This window comes from Nematostella vectensis, chromosome 8 (assembly GCF_932526225.1).
Source record: "Nematostella vectensis chromosome 8, jaNemVect1.1, whole genome shotgun sequence".
Lineage (NCBI taxonomy): Eukaryota > Metazoa > Cnidaria > Anthozoa > Actiniaria > Edwardsiidae > Nematostella > Nematostella vectensis.
In genome coordinates this window covers 210,903-223,950 of record NC_064041.1, presented here as the reverse complement: position 1 = coordinate 223,950, position 13,048 = coordinate 210,903, and the positions used below count along the sequence as shown (strand labels likewise).

General features: G+C 40.3%; 1 long non-coding RNA gene across 1 annotated transcript; it reads right to left on the bottom strand.

The window, feature by feature from the left end:
* Positions 1–10,445: 10,445 nt before the first annotated feature.
* LOC116610668 lies at positions 10,446–12,516 on the bottom strand. The gene is made up of 3 exons (XR_007312527.1): positions 12,373–12,516; positions 11,559–12,289; positions 10,446–11,368 (listed from the first exon to the last, which is right to left on the bottom strand). It is a non-coding gene; the product is annotated as an uncharacterized LOC116610668 (long non-coding RNA).
* Between the last annotated feature and the right edge of the window lie 532 nt (positions 12,517–13,048).

The following is a 13,048-nucleotide window of genomic DNA, read 5'->3' as shown; positions in this document are numbered from 1 at the left end:
TTTATGTACTTGAAATTCATCAGGGGCATCATCAGCATGGATCTTGGTTTGCTTGACAGGCATGATGAGGTTAAGCCCAATATTGATGGAATCAACCAAAAACTTAGATTTATCCTCACCAGAGGCGCCGAAGTCAATTAGTGACCAGTCTACAGAGGAGAGGTAGCGGCCGAGCTCAGATTTCCTGCTCGCACGGGTGTCACGCCTCGTAATGACTTTCCTGCTGCACTTGGACCCTGGTACACGGGCTTTAGCATGGATGACTACTACATTATGGTCCGAGAGACCAAACGGCGCCATGATGCTCACTGCGTTTTTGTCGTATAGGTGAGCTAGGTTGGTAATAGCCAGATCTAGGATCCGGTTCCCACGGTCGGTTTGTCCACAAGCTGCTTCAGTTTAAATTGGGAGGTCAGACGGGAGATGTTGAGGCGGTTAAAGTCGGCACACAGCATCAGACCGCAGCAAGGATAGATACCTTCAATTGCGGTGAGAGACGAGGACAAATACTCAAGCATATATTTGTCGTCCAGGAACTGTGGGTGGTATATTGAGCCTGCGACAACACAGGGTACGCCACGAGGTAGTCTCGGGTGCAGCCAGACCCAAAGAGTGTTGATTTCGTCGTTAGAGAATGCGCTCAGAGTTTTGAAGTGGATGTTTTGCTTAACGTAGAGGCCGACACCACCGTGAAGCATGCCATTACACCGGTTGCAGGCGAGGAAATGGTAGCCAGGGATTTGAAGGTTGTTCTCGCAAGAATTCTCACCCAGCCAGGTTTCGGTAAAGAAACCTAAGTCAGGATTTGCATCCAAGATGACGCTTCGTACTTCGTCGATCTTCGGGGCGAGGGACATGGTGTTAGCAAGAATACTCGGACAAAACACTTTCTTTCCTTTTTCGGGGACTCTTCTGATTACGGTGAGGTTTGCTTGATTGCGGCGACTTATTTGAGCTTGTTTGGTCTTGTCGGTAATTGTGCTGGGCCACTGAGGAGATCCCAGATCTTTGTAAATCGAAGGTGTCACTATGAATATTTAATATCTCTTGGTTGGCCGTATGCAAATTTGAACCTCCATCTTCCCGGGGTGTAAGTAATTCTTCATGATCAAAATAGGGAATGGGATCAGGAGGCAAGACATCTGTCGTGGTTGGAGCTAGGCAACGAAGTCATGCGCCTCCACGGCAGCCTAGACGGGTAGGTTTTCTTCGAGTGATTCCAAGACCAGTCAACTGACGCCATAGGTTTGTAGGCAAGTTTGGGATGCTCGCAGAGCGAAATCCTCTCAGCACGGCACTTGGATAGCACAGGGCCATCTCAAGGTATTTAGGGAATGGACTACCGTTGCGTTTAGGGTGAGGATGGAGGAAACTTCGATAATTTTGCGATTTCTTGTCACAGTTGGAAAGTGCTGCCTAGAGGCGCTCAACCACAACAATAGTCAACTGGATGTGAACACCATCTCTTTATGCGCGCTGGTGGCTTGGACATCGGATTGCTGTCATGAGGAGCCCCAGAGGGAGAAAACGGTACCAGCGGAGATGCTTGTTCCCAGCATGCGTCAAGCATTTTTGTGTTAATTGAATATATTTTATGACAGCACTTTGATCGGTGCCAGGTGTGTACAGTGTGTATTTTCTATCGACACTTGGCTTCTATAAATATTGGGTTATGCTATATATGGTAATATGGTAGAACATAGCGCCAAGTATGAATCAAAGTGCGCGCTCTATTGATTCAGTCTACAACATTTGACTAGTCGGCTAAGACCTCCTTTCCGATTTCATGATGTTATTTGAGGTGATTTCACTGAGGATTGACCCAAACAAAAGATGGTACGCACTTAATATTGACTTATGCCGTTTACGACCACGAAAATTCGTCAATTTGAAGTTCTTTGAAGCATCCTGGCCGAAGCTTTAAGATAGCGCCGAAGAATGTGAGGACGCTTGCCGGCGATTCAGCTTCGATCAAATGGTTTTAAGCAGATCGCGTTGCCTGGAAAAGGGCTAGAACAGAAGAAGTCTACGTCCTTTAAGCGTTTGGAGTAATCGGGGAGATTTCAGCAAGTAGGGATTCCTTCAGACTTCTTAACGTACTGCCGGGAATCGAAAAGGAGGTTGATCCCAACCCATGCTCGAAAACACTGGCAGAGGATGAAGTAAGAGCGAAAGTGGAATCGCTTTCGGTAAATATCGAAAAGCTAGAGAGAAATTGGGCGGACGGAAGTTTGGTATTGTAGCAATCAGCTTTCAAATAATCACTTATCGTCAATAAGTATATATATATTTTTGTTCTATTTTGTTTTGGGCGGCACGCCTTGAAGACTTCATCTGAAACATATTGCTGAATATATTTTTTCATATAGAAGGTTGTAATGTGTTTTATGTTTTCATTGTTGTTTTGGGCGGCACGCCTTGAAGACTTCATCTGAAACATATTGCTGGATATATATTTTTTCATATAGAAGGTTGTGTTATGTGCTTTGTTCTCACTGTTGTTTTGGTAGGCACGCCTTGAAGACTTCATCTGGAACATATTGCTGGATATATATTTTTTTCATATAGGAGGTTGTGTTATGTGCTTTATGTTCTCACTGTTGTTTTGGGCGGCACGCCTTGAAGACTTCATCTGAAACATATTGCTGGATGATTTTTTTTCATATAGGAGGTAGTGTAATGTGCTTTATGTTCTCACTGTTGTTTTGGGCGGCATGCCTTGAAGACTTCATCTGAAACATATTGCTGGATATATTTTTTCATATAAGGTTGTGTAACGTGCTTTATGTTTTCATTGTTGTTTTGGGCGGCACGCCTTGAAGACTTCAGCTAAAACATAATTACTATTTAAAACCTGCAAATGAGATGTGATGCAGTTATCCAAACTAATAGCCAATCAAGGTATATGTAAATACTGTACTGTATTTATTTCATTTTCGATACTTTCAAAACTACAGCTCAATACAGTGTTTTAAAAGATCTGCAATACGTTTGACTATATACATCACAAAGGAAATCTCCACAGTGACATCAAATCCAATAACGTTTTAGTCGAGGAGCGGGAAGGGCAAAACTGCCCTGTTATCATCGACTTCGGAAAAAGCTGCCGCAAGCACTCTGAAGCTTTATCATGAGAGAAGCTTTCTCCGCCGAATATACCGCCCAGAAGTTCGAGTCCCTGGCAGCAAGAATACTAACGCCATTGATTTGTTTTCAGTGGGATTTATGTTGACGACTACTTCTCTTCAATTGGGTTTTTATAAAGGACGCTACAAATTTTTCTGCTAGAAAATGACCAGAAAAAAGATTAGAAAGAATGTGTAGCTTGACAAATATAAATTTGTAAGAAAAAAATTCATCTTGTATGCTTTTTGCGCAGCTGGCGGTTTATTTGGTCTCGGAGTAGTTGTTCGTTCGGTACTCGTATAATTGTTGTTTGGTAACCCATAAAAATCTTACCACGGCAGGCTAACCATCCAATCGTGCTAGGGTAAATAGCCTTTCGATTTTAAATTTCTCTTCGGCTTTAATAATATATTTATAAGTGTCTCTGTCCATGAGCGAAACGTGGCGAGTTTGGAGTTAGGAACACATATCGTGCTCCAGGCTCCGTGACGTTGAAAGATATAAACAGTAGTTGTGTTATACGACCCCGCGTGTGCTGACAGATTTTATACACCTTTTGACCAATAATCCCTTGCTAAGGTGTATTTTTGCACGCCTAAAAAAGGTGTGCAAAGCCATTTCAGGCCGGCTGGGGCTCCTCATGTATCGCAACTAGAGGCTTGTGGTCCGTGATGACAGTTACAGGCTTGCCGTGGATGTAGAGGTTTAAGTGTTCACATCCACAAGTCACAATCAGTGCCCCTTGTTGTGTCTGACTGTATCGCTGCTCCACTGCAACGACCTGCTTGCATATGCGACCATGTGCTTTGAGCCAGTGTTTATATTTATTTAGGCGAGTATCGCTCTGAGCCCAAAGGGACTGGCATCTACTCTGAACTCAGTGCGCTTGCCGGGTCGAAGTATGATGTTACTGGTGCCAGAGGTACAGCTTTCTTGAGCTGCGAAAGGCGTCGTTGTGTCTTTGACCTCTCTCCCATGGAGCGTTTTTTTTAATCCTGAACTGTAGTTCACCATGCGAAGGAGTTTTCGTACTTCCAAAGCGTTGACTGGAGGTTATTGGACGAGATTGAATAGGCCAACGTTACCCTCCGTACTCAAATATATGATCTTGAGCAATACAATCGCAGAAGAACGTTCCTTCTTTGAACTCGCAGAGTCAGAGGGCAAGGATGCTGATGCCAAATCATAGGATTTTTTCAAGAACAGCTTGGGGTTTCCTGTTGCCAAACAACTTGTGCCGTTCCCACCAAGTAGGTCGAAAATCTTCCAACCCCCGGCCGATAATTTTTCATTTAAAGTCGATGACTGAAACAAGCCAGACGGTGGGTTTGATATACAGGTTTGATTTAATCAAATCTATTCGTTGTCATATGCCTGTCATCTGTGTCAATGATCTCATTTCTTTTTCATTTTAAATCTTCAAACGTGCTAAATTTCTCAATGACTACTAATTAAAATAATAAGAAGTATTATTTATAATAAATATTAATATTGTATAATAATAAATATTTATATAATTAAGTATGAGTCAATTATAAATTAGTTTTATTACTTTATCATTATATGCCACAACTAGATGCTGCTAGAGCATTTACTCGGACGCCATTGTAATTGAATAATTGTAAAGACAATGTATTTATTAAGAAAAAAATATAGCTGAGCGCATCCCTTTTGATGCCCTATTTACTTATTTTTTTATGCGCTACTGGCCCCTGAATTGCCCAAAAATTAATTGTCAGCATGAATAGAAACAGTTCAATCAAGTTGCTGAGATTGCTGTCACTGCTACTTCGCTTACTGTTTCTATTTATTTTCAATTTATGTCTGCAGCATTGATTAAGCATGGCCATATTTAATCCCATTGCAGTTTCTGTAAATGAATTCCTTGTACACTGTTAATCTGATTTGTAGCAATCCTTCCAACAATTCTAAATCTGTGGTTGTGTTTTTGTCATTTGTACTTCGCAACATATCATTGACATTCTAGTGGCATATTTGTTTCCAAAGAAAAAGCCACACATTGTGGTATGAAATGAGGACGAAAACCGTATTAAAAAAAAAGCTTGCAAACGGTCAGTTAACAAATTACTGAGCTGTATTGTACATGAACCATTGTTTGTTTCGTAATAGCAGCATGCAGGTTTTTGTGATTCCTGCTGCATCTTTAAGAAATGTAGTAGAGCAAGAGTTGAAAGTTACCAGCTCTAATTTACAATTGCGCAATGAAAGTTCTTTTCTACAACCTATGCATTTCACTGCTGTCTTAAAGTCTTTATATGACTTTCAATAGAAACCACATTAGACATTACTAGTGCATTCTGGGAAGACACTTGATTTTCATCACTTATGACGCTTCCGTTTCCGCTGTGAAGGGTATTTAATTTAATTCTAAAAACATGGGATTCCTTTAGAACAACACATTTTAGTTTCTACTGCTCTTTTTCGGGGTGCGCGGAGATGGCATTGCCTTGAGCTGATTGAGTGTGATACTGTTATCTGGCTTTGATTTCATCTTTTTTTCCGGTGTACGCGGAGATGACATTGAACATGACATGCATGACATGTTCAATGATGACATTGACACTTGAGCATTTAAATATTGCATTAATCATATAAGGATGGTTGCATTTACATAAGAATACAGAAAGCTTCACAAGGCATTCTACAGGACGCCCGAGTTAAAAGCTGGTTGCACTGTTTGCAAATATTTGACAATCAGTCTCTGATAATCACAGAGCTACCCTATGTGACCTGTCATCAGTGGAACCATCTTAAATGTATTCCTTTTACATGCGCCGATCATGGTAAATTCTCAACATCGGATGAATCCTGGTTCTGCTGCAAATGCACATCTGAAACATTTCCTTTTAATCACTGTTGAAACACTGACTTTACTCTTTATGATTTATGATCATGAAAATTTTTTAATAAAGAACTCTTGATAAAACAAACATTGCAACCCTTTTTTGGAAGATTCTGAGACTCGTCGACTTTAACTTGACTCAATTCTTGATCCTGATTCTAACCTCCTTGATCAAAATTCTTCACTTATTTCAAATTGTGTTTATCTAACTTAAAAGGAGTTTAACAAGATTCCAGACTCCCCCAAATCTTTCTTTGTATTCCTAACAAAAAAATCGGAGTATGAATAGAAATTTCACAAATCTATCTAAATTCTTGGATACCCTCGAAAAAAAGTTTTCCATTGGTCTTTCTGAAACCTGGCTAAATGACTCAAATGACAGTAATCCACAACTACCTGGTTACTCCTTTCATTCTCATAATAGACAACATAAACAAGGTAGTGGTGTGAGAATGTTTGTAAGTGTGCTGTAGACTTTAAATTTTAATTTGAAATCAAAAGATGAGAAAACACATGAATGTATATTCATTGAAATCATCCAACCAAACAACAAAAACATTAACTGGCTTCCTATAGACGACACCTGATACCACTGTAAATGAATTTAATGAGTCCATTACCTCCCTTCTATCCAAAATTAGCTTTGAAAACAAACTAACCTATAGTATTGGAGGTTTCAATATAAACCGGGCTGAATTAAAACTCTCACCATAGCACCAAAGATTTGTTGACATGGTGTTCTCTAAAACTCTATTTCGTCTTATTTCCAAGCCTACACGAATCACTTCCTCGACCGCTACGCTCATTGACGATATTTTTACAAACATCTTATCGTCAGTGGTTTACTGTATTTCGATCTTTCTGATTATCGTCCCATTGGAAGCAGAACCTCTTCTTAGGAAGAGATATACTAGACCAATAAATCCAGCCAATGTGAACACTTTTACATCAAAACTATTTGAAACAGACTGATTTTTTTCATTTTCAATAATGCAAATATCTTCTTAAAAATTTTGGAAAAGTTGTTCTACTCCAGACTATATGATTTCTTTTCAAGTTCAACATTCTTAACTACCGTCAATATGGTTTCAGACAGAATTTATCCGCCTACATGGCTATACGTGAACTTGTTAATAACATCTATAGTGGATTTGAATATAATGAGTGCACTATTGACCTTTAAAATAGCATTTACAACAGTAGATCATTTCATTCTCCTGGACAAACTGTATGTATATAACTATTGTCGATAGAGAGCTTTTTTGTCTCAAAATGGTTCAATTTACACAAACTGATAAAACTAAATGTATTTTGTTTCTTCCCCCAAGAAATAAAATCATAGTTGATCATTTATGTCAAAGTTAACAATAATATATCTCGTGTTGACCGTACCAAGTTCTTAGGAGTTTTTATTAATGAAAACCTCTTGGAAGCAGCATATCTTAACAATTCGCTCCAAAGTTTAAAAAGTCATTGGAATTCCGCTAACGACCTCTACTACAAGACAATTTTTTTAGTTTAATTTAGATTCGTTATTGTTATTATTATTATATTGTTAATGTGTTATTTTTTCATTGTATCAATCTTGTAAACCATACATCACTCCTTTGCTCTTCATATATCTGACGTTAAGCCACTTAGGTAACCCAACACCATCCCAAGAACAGTCTGCTACCACAGGTAACCCAACACCTTCACCAAGTCATAATGACCTAAGGCTAATCATCCACGTAGAAGGCTGACGCAGTACCTGCCATTGACTTTTCGAACATTCTATGGGAACGCTAAGAACACTACGATAGATACTTGATAAATAACGTACTTTTTATGGACCCTTGTATCCATGTTGTTTCTTTTAATAAAATAGATTTTACTCCAAATATGGTGTGGACTGTTTACGTCACTTCAGCCCTATCAAATCCCACCAATCACCACCCCTCCCCCTAAAGTCCAAAGGTCAAGGGCAAAAGTCCACCCGTGACGTTACTTCCGCCCTATCAAATCCGACCAATCACAGCACGCCATTTTCAACAACCAATCAGAACGCGACACGACCGCGCGGCCGGGGGACTGGAATCCACCCTATAGATAGACTACCTTTACTACTATTATTTCACTAGGTGGCGTTTTGCTAAGTTATTGCAAATTATGCTGGCTCCACGGGCAGGCGGGCGACACCACAGGATACCCGCGCAATGACCAAAAAAAATTGAATCGCATAATTTAATTTAATTTAGTTATATGGAGCTTCGCGCGCGGCCTGCGGTCGCGCTGGCTCCGCTAAAAAACAGGTAGCCATCGGGAGTAATTCAGAATGCGGGATCAACTATACCGTTGCCGCCAGATGTAACTGCCAATTGCCTTTGCGTTTTGCGCTGATGAACTTCAAGAGAAGGAGAACCATCTTAATATTATCGTCCCAGAACCTAAATAGCTTTGAAGACTTGCTTTCTTTGAATCTTCTTAAAAGGGTATCGACATCCTGGGTGGTGTTGCACAATACGAGGTACGCATCTTTCCTCTTTTGTAAAGTGGCTTGCATGTAGCGCTGGATTGTTGCGTTAATCAACTGGAAATTGCACAACCCATTTTCTTCAGCACTTGTTTCCTCCTCTTTCTTGATCCAAACGAGGAAAGCTAACCACTGGAGCCTCAGTAGCGCTTCCATCGAGAGGTTGTGTTTTTTCACCCCGCGATTGTATGATTTTCCCTGGAGGAGAGCTGCCGTGGAACTCGAGCCATAAATTCCAGATTCTATGAAGACAGTCCGCTTTCCTGAAACTTCTTTCCGATTACAGCTAGCTAGTTGAGCGCTATTTAAAATCCTCCTAGGCGAATAACGAGGTCTTTAAACTCTTGAAGGGTAGCACCATTGAATTTCTTTAGCTTTAGTATAAATGGCTAGGTAAAAAGTATCTATGGCAATACTTTGTCCAAGGTGTTTGGACATCTCTAGTAAAGTTTTAAGAACATTATAAACTGTGCTGTACTCTGTCGGTGAGCCAGCAATCATTGGGCAGTAACCAATAACAGTGCTTGGAATATCAATATGTGACGTCATCTTAGCATTAAACGCACTCCAATGTACCCCAGGAGAAACCACGCAAGGTCCTTCTTGACCATAGACTGTGATGACTCTTCTTGGGGTATTAAGCAGCTCTCTCTAGCTTTGCCAACAAATGTTGTCACCGCTGGACGCTTCCCGCCTATGCTGCATTCTTCGATAACCTGACCCTTAACTGGTTGCTCTAAAGGTCGCCGCTTGGCAGAGTGGTCGGCATGGGCCTTTGGGGGGGGGGGGGGGGGCGGTCCGAACAGCTGGCGCTGATATACGGCTACGGTTGTTTCGTGGGTAGTGCGTTGGTAGCCACCAAGAGTTTGCTCATAGAGGTCATTATTATCCGCGGCAAACTGTACAAGCAAACCGGGACTTTTGTTTGATGGGACAATTATACCTGTATCTTCGGCTCCTGCTGTCATCCCTTTTGCCCAAGCTGTGTTCACAATCATGACATCGTCGTAAGAAGCGCATCCCATAACAACTTCCTTAGAGCCCGTTAAGTGGTGGAGCGTAACAGCCAAGCCTATGTGCTTCGGTGTCTTAACTTGACTACCGGTTACTGCATACACAATATCCTGCCCAAGCATAGCCACTCGCCTCTATTTCTCAGAATTAGATTTGGAATTTTCTGAGACCGCTTTTTTTTTCTGGCTTAAAAATCGGGTATGACAGAAAATTGACAAGGGAATCGGGTATGAGACTTCTCCCTTTCTTCAGTGATGCATCGTCGACGGATAATGGGCTGATAGATATACCGGTGCTCTTCTTGTTGTCGCATGATACAGCATGTATGATACAGAACAGACGTGTTATCACCAGGTTTTTGCCTACCATCGTTAGGCAGATTGCGGCCTACTCCTTCTTGCTTTTGTGTGTTATCTACAGACGCATTTACAATACTGACTAGGGACAACAAGCTTGAATAAACTTGGTTTTGAAGGACCAGCCTGCTTCTGAAATTCTGCTTTACATGCGCTGTGGTATTTAGCATTTAAAGCGATCAGGTCAGTGGCACCAATATTTACAATCAATGATTGGTCTTCTCGGATTCGGGCAGCTTCTTAAATCCTCTCGGAAGCTTCCAAAAATTTCACTATATTGAGAGTCTTGACTCCTTTGTGCTTTCTTTTTTTTTGACAAAAAACACACAAAGGTCAGTGACACCAATATTTACAATCAATGATTGGTCTCCTCGGATTCGGGCAGCTTTTTAAATCCTCTCGGAAGCTTCCAAAAATTTCATTGACAAAAAACACACAAAGACCAATCAATCGTTTGCACTAAGGACCTGGACAATCTTTCTTGCTGGCAGATTTTAGCCGTTTTTTGTTTGTGGAGGCATGATTTCAGTTGCTTTCTCACTATCCGCCTGGTGTATCTACAATCAAAGGTTGTGCTAATGTATAATAAATTGTTTTACATATCGATTCCATCATATTTTGTAAATATATTTTGTCTATAAAACAACAGCTAACGGGAACTTACAGACCTCAAAGTCTGTAATGAAAATGTCTAATGAAAATTTGATTTTTTAAGGCTTGATATCATTAAACAAAACCTTTCACACCAACAATCTTAAGATTTTGACCGAAAACAACTATTGCTGACATCTAAATATAATAAAAACTGTTTTTCATCATCTCCTTGTTCGTTTAAAACAAGATGACGGACGTCCAAAAATACAATGCATCTTGGGACTAATGCCAGGTGCTCATGGCATAGTTTGGAATGGAATAAAATAAAATTTGAAAATTGAATTTCCATGGTCAATAACGCGACAAGTGATAACAAACTTTATGCAGCTGATATTTTAAAGAAAAACGAAATTAAAGATAAAAAGATAAAGATTAAAAATTTAGCTAAAATGTCGTTTTTGTTTAACTCGGCTGCTTCCATATAAATAATGTAATCCATTCTGTATTTAGAATTCCTGCAAGTTTACTGTTGTTTTCAATGTGGCCGCATCTTGGGAGCTTCGTAGATGATATGACAAATTTGTTTTGCACTTTTATATCGTAACGGGGCTAGGTGTACATGGTATACATGTCTTAATTGCTGTTTCATCAAGGCCAACTTGTGTGGCAAAAGATTCTGCACCAACACCGCCATGGACTTTGCACTCGCTACTAACTCCTTCCTACGACTACAACTAACAGAGGAACTAGTGGTGAGCTTTCCAGTTCTGTATAACGTAATTTTTCTCTTTCTCTTCTTGATGGCTCTCTCCAATCTTGCTTCTTTCATTGTTTTAAATCCCAACTCTTCATCGGACTCTCTGCATCCTCCGCTTCCTCTGACTCTCTGCCCAATTCTGCTACCTGGAAAATAAGATTTCAAAATTTGATAAGGAAAATACTGGATATGTAGGTGCCCTACTACTACTGCTGCTTCTTTTTTTCCATAAATGCCCCAAGGTTAAATCGCTTGTTGTGATGCATTATTTAGTAGATAAAGTAAAAAAAAGTTAGCTTAATCAACTACAGGAACGGCATACATGACCATGCCTACCTGTCATACATGGCGGTCAAGCCCAAGAATTGACAGTTTTCAGCCCTCGGTTCAAATATTTTTTATATAGGTCGCTGACCGCAGATCGTACCGATGACGACGAACGACGACTACGCCGACTAACTCGACTCACAGAGTCCGATGGTTAAATTTCTGTTTCCCGCTCTTCAGCACTTGCGATCCAGTTCAGTATTTTCTCTTCGAAAACGATGAACTCCTTGTAGGTCTTCTGATAATATTTGAGCGCTTCCTTTCTTTCTCCTGGTTCGTCTAGGACTTCCCAATAAACATCGCATGCTTTCTCGAATTTATCAATAGCTTCCTGAAGTTTCTTCTTAACTTCTTCTATATTTCCATTTTATGTTGCCAAACGTCTCGCGTCATTCTTTTTCTTGGTTAGCGCCCATAGAAATCCGGTTCTTGACGCTTTTATCTTCTCGGTTTCGGCCCTAACGATTTCGGCCACACTTCGCGACACTTCGGGATAATTTCTTCATCTTGAAGGTTACTCAAGGTCACCTCGTGCAAAACAGCTTTCTCAATAAATCTTCACAAACAGCAAGAATTCGAACTGAATGTGGCTGTCATTCCCAAATGACACCACGTCGGCACTATTAGGACAAGTTCAAACGCGCATTCACTTGATTAACGCTTATTTTCTTCACAAATATCAATCATTCAACATTTCACTGAGTCGAGATACGTGCAGCGAAAGCGAAGCGAAGCGGTTCCTAAACACAAAATACATCGCTTAACTACAAACAATAAACAAACAGCATCTAAATTTACAAATAAATCAATACACGGTACTTACGAATTCATTTGTCCTCAATATCCTACGAACAACTCGCTGATTAACAAAAACAACTCTTGTGGCTCCTCCACACACGCCACAACCCGTCTCTCCCTCCCAATCGATAATCTAATCAATAAACCCGCGGGCGCGCGCGGGCGTCCGCTACAATATGTTTATCAGATATCAACTGATAAGACATTCTGATTGAATGTGAATTAAATGGGGGGAGGAGGCTTCTGTGGTTATCTTCCTAGACTTGGTCGTAAATATACCTAGGAATTGTTTTTTCCTTGACACACAGAGAGGCAGAAAAGGGGACAAGCTTGAATAAACTTGGTTTTGAAGGACCAGCCTGCTTCTGAAATTCAATAAAAACTCTAGCGCCTTAGGGCAAAGAGATAATGACTGAGGTCAGAAAACTCTTGCTCGAGGTTATAAGCAGATCACATGTCCGTTGACAATCAACTATCATTATCTAGTCAATAATGATTATCCCAGAATAAGGGGTGTGACCTTTGTTTGGGTACAGGAGTAATTTTCAGTATTATATATCATGAAAAAAAGTTGCACACCTTGCTTAATAATTGCACTCTATGAATTTCCCACACTTCCTTTTCATACAGTATTTTTTTACTAGAATACGGAAGTCCCTTGAAGTTGCACACTTCGATTCATCGAGGTCTTCCAGATCAAA